The sequence below is a fragment of the Podarcis filfolensis genome (genome assembly GCF_964270895.1).
Source record: "Podarcis filfolensis genome assembly, chromosome: 5".
Classification (NCBI taxonomy): Eukaryota; Metazoa; Chordata; class Lepidosauria; order Squamata; family Lacertidae; genus Podarcis; species Podarcis filfolensis.
Genome location: NC_139608.1, coordinates 77,083,327 through 77,092,898, shown reverse-complemented (window position 1 = coordinate 77,092,898; position 9,572 = coordinate 77,083,327). Strand labels below are relative to the sequence as shown.

At 44.2% G+C, this 9,572-nt stretch overlaps 1 long non-coding RNA gene across 1 annotated transcript; it reads right to left on the bottom strand.

Moving 5' to 3' along the window:
* Positions 1 to 2,184: 2,184 nt before the first annotated feature.
* On the bottom strand, positions 2,185 to 4,651 carry LOC310763072. The gene is made up of 2 exons (XR_014548453.1): positions 3,736 to 4,651; positions 2,185 to 2,938 (listed from the first exon to the last, which is right to left on the bottom strand). It is a non-coding gene; the product is annotated as an uncharacterized lncRNA (long non-coding RNA).
* Between the last annotated feature and the right edge of the window lie 4,921 nt (positions 4,652 to 9,572).

Below are 9,572 nucleotides of genomic sequence, written 5' to 3'. Positions count from 1 at the left end.
TTAGGGCTTTAAAGGTCAGCACCAACACTTTGAATTGTACTTGGAAACATATTGGGAGCCAATGTAGGTCTTGTAATTTTCTTGGTGCTTTCATGGGTGGCAACACCAAGGCGCACCATTCCCCTACCCTGAAGTTACCAAACTGTCAGAAGCTACTTGATCTGTGTGATCCATTGAAGTTTGAGTGGAAGCTTCCCAGTGACATATCTTCAGGCATTGGACTAACTTCTACCCCGGCTGGTCATCGGATCCTTCTGGACAAGAGGACTTTTTGTTGCAGTAAAGCCTTGCTTAAGTAACATTTTTCTGAGCTGTGATATGTTCCTGTATTCTTGAATATTCTTCAGTCCTGGCTTCTGGTTATAATCCTGATACTTCTGTCCAGGTTTGTAACATTCCTTTTAAATTGCATTATGGAACTGTGGCTTTTTAAAATGGTTTTTATGTAACATCATGGTAGAGTTCTTTCCTATCAATGGGCATAATTTGTCACAACAGCAGATGTCATTGAACATGTTGCCACCTTTTATGCACATTTTATGCCATTCTCAATTCATTAGCATCTAAGGGGGAATTTCTCCAAATATACACTTTTTAAAATTCAATTTTACTTAATATACACGATTCTGCAAAGCAAATAATGCTTCATCCTAGTGCATTTTTGTACGCATTACCGCTGAGGAACTGCATTGCAAAATGGAGAGAAATGTGAATTTCAAAGAATGGTTGTGTTTCAGTTTGCTTATTGTTTTGATAAGCGCAAATTAGGTAGGTTAGCCCCCCCAAAAAAACCCAAACTGAATCCTACCAGAAAGATCGTGTTTGCAAGAGATCTAGCTCACTATTCAATAAAGAGCAACCTTATGCATCTAGGACTCTGTAAAAAGTGCTTAAAGTTCTTTGGCATTGGTTTTGAGCATTGTATAAAAACCTGACGCGGTCTACTCCAATTTCTTTTCCCTCACCAAGGGAACTGGAAATCCCTGTGCTTGATTCCCCTGATAGTCATAGCCATCACAGGCTTCTTGGAGCCCTGTTTGCATACAACCAGGCAAAACAAATTTGATTTCCATCCCCCTTAAGTGAGTCCAAATGGGAGAAATGAACAAGACAAACAAGGTCATTTCCCTTACACTCTCCCATTATTTAGATTTCATTTTGCTCATGCCACAGCTGATCAATGCCTCGTGGTTTTTGTTTGCCGTTAGACCAAGTAAAGAAGCGATCCGATGATTTCTGTAGTCTATATATAGAATATCGAGGAGAGAGGCATAGGAGGAAGTTGAACAAGAGGCTGCTTCCTTCCAAAGAAGATTAACACCATTGGCTTCTGTGCTGCTGGCTGAACCTCCAGTTCTGCTGCTGGATATTGATATATATTCTTGATGGCATTAATATTGCTGTTAAGCAATTATTCTCTGGCCTCTTTTTGTCCTCCTTCAGGACTGCTTTAGCAAATGGGAGAGAAACAACCATGTCACTTCTGGGTAGGGATGGAAATCTGTTAATTTCTCCGTTTCTTCTTTTTTCCAGTCTCAAATTCAGCTGGAGAACTGCATTGCAACATTCATAGAAGTGAATATTTCAAAGGATGATTGTTTCTCAGTTTGCATATTGGTTTGAGAAGTGTAAATTAGGTAGCTTCTCATTAAAATTGTAAACAAAACTGAATTTCCTACCCATTTCTACTTTTGACTGGAACCAGCATTCAGTCCAGTGATTGAGATAATATTTTTTATATATAAAAAAGCAATGAATCAAAATGTTGCAGTAGCAAGCTTTTGAGTTCTCCAAAATTGTTCATTAGGCAAGATGTTACATAAGGCAGGAGTTGAAAAGGATGAGGAAGAATTAAGAAGTACCAAATCATGTGTAATGGAGGACAGAATCACAGAACTAGGCTCTGGTTAAGGTAAAGGTAAAGGGACCCCTGACCATTAGGTCCAGTCCCAATTACTGGAAATACAACAGCAGTTGTCATTCAGTTTGCAACTGAAGGGTTAATTCTGTTCTCAGTGTTAAGTCTACTGAGCTTGGGGTGGGGGCCCATAGTTTAGCAACGGGCAGAAGTAGCACATGCTCTGATTGGCTGTGCAGTTCTGAGGGAGCTTTTCCTCTATATGTTTGGTTGTATGTTTCTCTGCTATGTAGAAGGCCTGAAGTAAGAAAGACAAAACGTCTCCGTTCCTTTGTCCTTGCTGTGTTTTTGTTCAGTTTTGCTCAGTAAAGTGTTAGCAGGATTTCTATTCTCTTGGGACTCTCTGTATTATTTAACAGACTTTGCTAGCACCAGTGACTAAGGGAGGTTCTGCTGAATCTAGGTAGGAAGCTGAGGTTCTGTGCTGAGCTTTGAGTCTGGATGTGCCACAAACTTAATTGGATGTGGATCCCTCAGTGAATATTCAATTTACTGCTAACGGCAGTGTTCCATTCTGCTCCGCTGCATATTCTGGTTCTGTGGGCAGGCTTCCATGTAATATAATATCACAGGGGGCTGCTTACATAAAACATCATGGTTGTTCTATTAGAAACAGATGGCATCTTCATGGGCTCTCACACTCAGTTTGTTCTGATATCATGATAACCTGGCAAGGGGTTCATGTCACCATTCAACAATTTGTTACCCTTTGTTTGACAATCGTCTAAGAAGAAAACCCAGAGAGGTTTGCATGTATGAGTTCCTGGTTGGTGATCTGCCAGTTGCCTAGAAGCTTTCCTCTTCCAGTTTTCATGTGCCTGTATGATTTTCATGATAAGGCAGGTTCACTGCAATTTATATGCCACCAGAATGACATAATTAGAAGCGTAGAAGAAGCAGTTGATACCAAGTCTCCAATCCATTGGTCCATCTAATTCAGCAGGATCCCCACCGATTGTCACAGGTTCTCCAGCGGTTCAGAAAGGAGCATTCCCAGTGGAGATGCTTGGGACTGAGCTTCTGTGGACAAACAATGTGGTATGCCACTAAGCCAAGGCCCATAGTGATAGAGGGGGTGTGTGTTTTGACTAGAGCAAAGCTTACAAAACATCTGATAGCTGATACATATTTTTGAAAAATAATAAAAATTCTCAATTAAAGTTGGATCACGCTTGCGCGTGGATGAGTAGTTGCCTCAAAAAGGGACTCTATTAATCCAGTTCAGTCCCAGTTTAATCCAATCAATTGTTAAATGAATGTACCGATTAAATAAATATGATTTTCTGTTTTACACTTTAAAATACTCATTTAAATATCCTTAAAATATCAATGACTGGCCTTCTTCTCTTTCCATGGTTCATTTTGCATATGTTAAATCCTTGCATATTGTCTATAAACTAAACCACTCAGTATTCCATTATTACATCAATCAAAACTTATTTACACTGTTGAATTTATCTTAATGCTGCAACATTTTCAAGTGTACACAATTTCCTCCCATATATTCAATAAACATTTTCCAATCTTCTCTAAACGTATGTTCTTCTTGTTCTCTTACGCTATATGTTACATCTGCAAGCTGCACATATTACATCAACTTAAGTTGCCATTCTTCTTTGGTTTGGACCTCGTTCATTTTCCATTTTTGGGATAACAAAACACGGGCTGCACCTGGGAATTTCTGTCTGAATTATTCCTAACAAAATGGACTCTGGGCTTTTCTTTTGAAAAATACTTTTAAGCATGTTTTTCAATTCATTATGGATTATTTCCCAATACTCTTTTACCCTTTTACAGGTCCACCACACGAAAAGTACCTTTTTTCATGTAGAAAGCTAATGTATCAGAAAGAAGAGTTGTGCCCACACAAAGAAGACAACTTGAGCCATGACTTTCTTTTATCATACAAAGGAGCTCTGGTGTGAATCTAGCTGCACTGATGGAAGCACTTGGTGGCCTCCTCTTCTGATGTGAACAGGGCAAGTCTACCCTGCCATAGCTATAGGCAGTAACTGACTTGCCTCCATCCTTGCTGGCCACAAGCTTGCATGAGGTCATGGCTTACATCATAAAAGCGGTCGATTGTGAGCTATTTTCACTTGATCCCACTGTGTGTACTGTAAGCTTGAGTTCAGTATGGAGATGTGGAGGCTCCAGCTGCTTGATGGGAGTTGGGAGATGGGCCTGGTCCCACCTGGAGTTGCCAATGGTTATTTAAAAGAACAGTGAGCTAGTGGCCAAGGAGGATCCTTCATTATTGGTGGAACATAAGGCTGCCAAGTAGGTGAAGCTAAGCAGGAGTGGGACCTCGCTAGTTTTCCATTTGGGGGCTAACGAAACATGGGCCGCAGTAATGGTATACATAAATAACCTTTTTTGACACCTGGGAATTTCAGTCACATGGGCTCCATCCTTGAGCTCTGCCCACAAACCATGTTCACATAGCTGTATGTGTGTATCGCACAATCCACACCGGATTGAGAACCTCGTAAAAGTTAATCAAATGCACTCTGGATAGCTGAACAGAATTGTGGGAAATTGTTCCCCTGAAAAAGTGGCAAAACTCTTCCTCCTCTTCCCCTCCTGTGCTTCTTGCTGTTGCCTGTCCAAAAATATTCTGACTTGATTCTCTGAAGGGAAGGGGAAATGATTTGGTTAAGTGACGGGTCTGCTCCGGGGAAATGCAAATTGACAGAGATGCAGCTGGATTTGCTCCTAAGGCTGTGTTTTCACTTAGACAACCATCAGAAACCTTCCTGGTCTCCAGAAGAAACAAATTGCTTTGATCTTAAATGCGCCAAATACCATTAGGGTTCCCCCCACTTGCTTAGGAGTTAATCTCACCAGATAAAGGAGAGCCAGCTCCTTTAGGCAAAGTACAGCTCCAGACTCCATTTTAAGCCCTACAAAATTAATATATTGCTGGTAGCTTTGTATTTTCATTTACGTTGCCTGCACAGTGGCTTTCCGAAATTGGATATTAATGATTTACGCTGTAATTTATGTATGTCCATAAAGCAGAGCTGGAGTAACATTTGAGGAATCAAAATCTTACTCTTGGGCATTTCCAGGGCAATGTATCTAACCATTAACCCTTTCTAAAATTGCTCAAGGGTGTCATTTCCAATTCACATTTATGAATAAAGCAAATGCTCATTAGCTTGTCCTTCATTCTGTTCCAGATTTCTTAAGGGGAGGGGGGGAAAGCATGCCACACAGCAAGTTTTCTCCTTGAAAGTTCAATATCCACCAGAGCTATTTACAATATAGTGGTTTTTAAAATTACCCAGTACTCATTGGGCAACCCTCTACATTTCACTCAACATGGGACCGCTGCTGAAAACAACATCCGCGCGACATGTCCCATCCCAAACCCATGGAACATAGGATCTGCTAACCTCCATTATAATATTGCCATGTTGTGCATTCCCTGCTGCCAAATCATATCATTGATGGAGGCTGGAAGAGGCAGGGAATTGTGCAATTCAACCAAAATAGGAAATGGGCTAAAAATGAGCCTATAAATTTGGACATGTATATTGCTAAAGGCTTTCTGGGAAATGATATATAATGAACCAAAGAAGATGTTTAAAAATACATCTGTTAAAAAAACAGAAGCCTTTTTGTTAGGTATAACAGGTGAAGAGTTACCAAGAGAAGATAAAATACTTTTTTATCCACGCAGCAACAGCAGCGAGAATGGTACTAGCCCAGAGATGTCAGAAAGGAGAATGTAATGGTTATAAGGGGTTGCTCGTGCGTATGTTGCCGCCACTCCTGGCTAGGTTGCCTGGTTAAACCTTTTCCTGGCTGGACAGCCCTTCACTTCGTGGCTGTTCAGTCGCTAGCAGAATCCGTCAGTGGGCGTTTCTTGAACTTCTTCCAGCAAAGAAGTTCTTTGACGCCAAGTCTACACCTACTTTCCCTGCGTGGAAGTCTTCTGCGCAGGGTGGGTGTGGGTAGCGGAGGACCTGTGCTCTCCCCGCTGGTCTCCGGCGAAGAGTCCTGGAGCCCCCTCTCCGATTCCTCCATCCGCCCCCCCTTTATCCCTGGTGTTACGCTGATTTCCTTCCCCAGCCGATGATTCCCCTCTCTCCCTGCTGGGCCCTTCTCCGGCATCGCTTGGGAGCCTTGCCTCCACTACTGGCTCCGATGTCAGTTCCCTGACAGAGAAGTACCAGAAAAAGAAGAATGGCAGGTGACTTCCTCTTACCTGTGTTTTAGTGGAGATCCTCCCATCCTTTAGAACGGCAGAACTTCCAGTAATCTCTTTTTTTGACTTTGCTTCAATCCGCCCACTTATTTGTAAACAGAAATGTGTCCATCAGTTAATTCTGATGGGGCCTGGCTGACCTCCTGAGATGCTTTTCTAACCAATATACCTCAGTGGTGAGGGCTTAGAACAGCTCTGCATTTTTTTTGCTGGAATTTGTCTCTTTCAATCCAAGCTCTAACCAGAGTTGTTTTCAGGCTTTTGGTTTTTCACTTCCCATTTTATGCCAAGACAAAGAATGGTAGCTAGAGAAGAAGAAAATAAAACTGCCTATTTCTTCATCCAGTGTGATTAATCACTTCACTGCTGCTGAACTTTTGGAGACATTCCTGGAAGCAAATGCACAGTCCTGTACAGCGTGCTCTTTTGACCTTATCTTAAAAGGGCTGCCCTTTAAGAATGATAGAGACCAAATGGAATGAGTTCAGAGGAGGGTAAGATAGTCAGCAGTATGGAAAATAAGTCCTACATGAGGGAAGGCTGAAGGAGCTATAGAATCATAGAATTGTAAAGTTGGAAGGGACTCCAAGGGTCATCTAGTTCAAACCCCTGGGTAGATGGGTAGGATTATGATAGCACTCTTCAAATAGCTGGAGGTCTGTCATGGAAAAGAGGGCAAAGGCATGTTTTTCTGTGGTCCCAGTAAGGTAAAAGGTAAAGGAACTTTGGACGGTTAAGTCCAGTCAAAGGCAACTATGGAGTTGCCATGCTCATCTCACTTTCAGGCTGAGGGAGCTGGCATTTGTCTGCAGACAGCTTTCCGGGTCATGTGGCCAGCATGACTAAACCTTTTCTGGTGCAACAAGAACACTGTGATGGAAGCCGGAGCAACAGAAATGCCATTTACCTTCCCGCCTCTACAGTACTTATTTATCTACTTGCACTGGTGTGCTTTTGAACTGCTAGGTTGGCAGGAGCTGGGAAAGAGCAACGGGAGCTCACCCCATCACAGGGATTTGAACCACCGACCTTCTGATCAGCAAGCCCAAGACACTCAGTAGTTTAGACCACAGCTCCACCCACTTTGGTCACAGTAAGCAGAGCTAGATCTAGTGACAATCAGTCAATTTCGCTTGCCTCTTTAGTCATTTCATATCATGAAGCTGCAGTGACACCAGAAGAACCCTCTCTCAGAAGGTGCACCAGCCAGGAGGGGGAGGGAAATGTAGATGAAGGTTTGCGTATGGAAGTCATGAAGGAAGAGGAAGAGGCACAAGGTATGATGGATATTGGAACGCCAAGTCTAGAAATATTAGTTCTAAGGAAAGACAATACCTTTCTTAGAACTAAGGGGGAACTGTTGGAGAAATTATTGGAATTACATAAATTATAGAATGGAAATTGAAATGTGAGTGAGAATGGCTGAGCAAGTGAAGGCTGGGATGTTGCATTTGCAAGAGAACCACAAGACAAGGACAAAGTAGAAGCAAGTAGGATAAATGGAGGACGGAGCCTTCAAAGGCTGAAGGCTGAAGGAAGAAGGCCATTGTAATATCAGAAGGTCGTTGTTATGCCACACGACTTAGACAGACACAATAGCTGTTGTTTAGAAATGCTCTTGCTGTGTCTTTTCCTTGCCATGGCGCTTTTATCTCTGCCTAATTTCTGAGTTAAGTGCAATGAATTTATGCAGTGCAACCCATTGCCTACTTGGATGAGGGGCTCTCCCTCCCTGGAGATTTTCAAGCAGAAGCTGGATAGCCATTAGTTGGGGATGCCACATATTCTCTGCATCTAATCGAAGGGTTGAGCAGCAAGGTTGAATCCATATTTATGATTCTATGACTCCCAACCCAATGGTAATTTCCAAATATGCAGATGGGTACAGAAATATCCTACACCAACACACACAAGCGAAATGCGAACATGCTGCAAGCCAGGAATGAATTTTAAAACGTAACTCTCCTGAGAGCCATAAGCATCCACCCACAAAGGAGGTGACATCGCTGGAAGATTTACTGCCCTGGCTTTGTCTCATTCTCTTACATCCATGCACCAGGTGTAACCAGATCATTTAGATAAAGCAGAATTCTTTACTCTTTGGAGGGACAGACCTCCCAGGGCTTCACGCTCCCCATCAGGGACCGAGCAGAGGAGGAAGAGTGGTGGAGACCGCCTCCCCATCCTGACTCTTCCAGGGAGGAGAAAGAGGAAGACAGTATAGATTGACAACAGGGGTTTGCAGGAAGTCACAATTCAGAGGCAGATGAGGGGGAAAGTTGGGAAATAATGGGAAAGGAGGAGCAGACAGAGCCAGAGCAGCAGCTGACTGACACATTGTCACTAGAAAGCATTCCAGACCCACCATCTCCCAGAACCCGGAGAGCCTTAAAAGTAGGAGAGCATGTGGAGTTTGGAACTGACAGGGTCAGAACTCCGAAGTGTCCTGTATCTAGGGGGAGGAGGGGGAGTAGAAGGAGGAGCTTGTCGCAGAGCAGTGACTCACAGTGTGTGACGACTTCCAGACTTCCTTTCACTTCTCGCTGAGCAGCAGAAGCTGCGAGTGTGTGCTTTTGGAAGCACGGCTGAGAATGCCTCCAAGTTCCGATGGAGGAGACTGATTTATGGCTTGTAAATAAACGCTTCTAGAGATAAGAACCGAACTGTCTCTGGACTTGATTTATCCCTCATCTCACACGGACAGGACCGCTGCGACTCTGCTCCCCTGCCAGGTCAGCTTCTGAACAGAGCTGCGCAATGGAAGCGTGACTGGACGCAGGGGTTTGATTTATCCAAAGGTTATGGAAGTATCGCGTTTCCTGATAAGTGTGAGAAGGGAGAAGGCTGCCAGCGACGTGTTGCTGTAAATCTCCTGCCAGGGAAGGGCAGTGGGAGATGCCGGAGAGCGGAGCCAAGAGCCAGGAGGAACGGCTGCTTCAAAGGTCCGGCTTGCTGGCAAACTTGTGAGTACGCTGAAGCCCCGGGGGGGAGGCAGAATGGCTGCTGCACAGGAACAGCAGAGCCAAGAGAGCTACCCCGGTGAGAGGCTGAATGGGGCCAACTGGGAGGCCTGGTCAAGAGGAGCAAGGGGGTGGTTTGTGGCCACAGGGCTCTGGAGTATAGTCCAGAAGGAGCCGGCCCCACCCATACAAGCTACTGCTCTGCTGAGTGAAAGAGAGCAGAGAGAGCTTTGCCTGCTGAAAGCAAGCGTGGACGCTTTGCTGTTGCCCCACCTGGAGGGCGTTAAAACGGCTCAGGCCGCGTGGCAGGTGCTGAGGAGCCTGTGCGAAGGCTCAGCAGGAGCCAAGGGCCGTGAGGAAGCCGAGGGCCAAGGGAGCAAGCCCCAGGCTGAAGGGAGAGCCAGACCAGAGGGGGCTGTTCCGGGAAGCTGTTTCTCTGCTTCGACACGTCTGTGTGATGGTGCTGGAGAGAAGCTGAGAG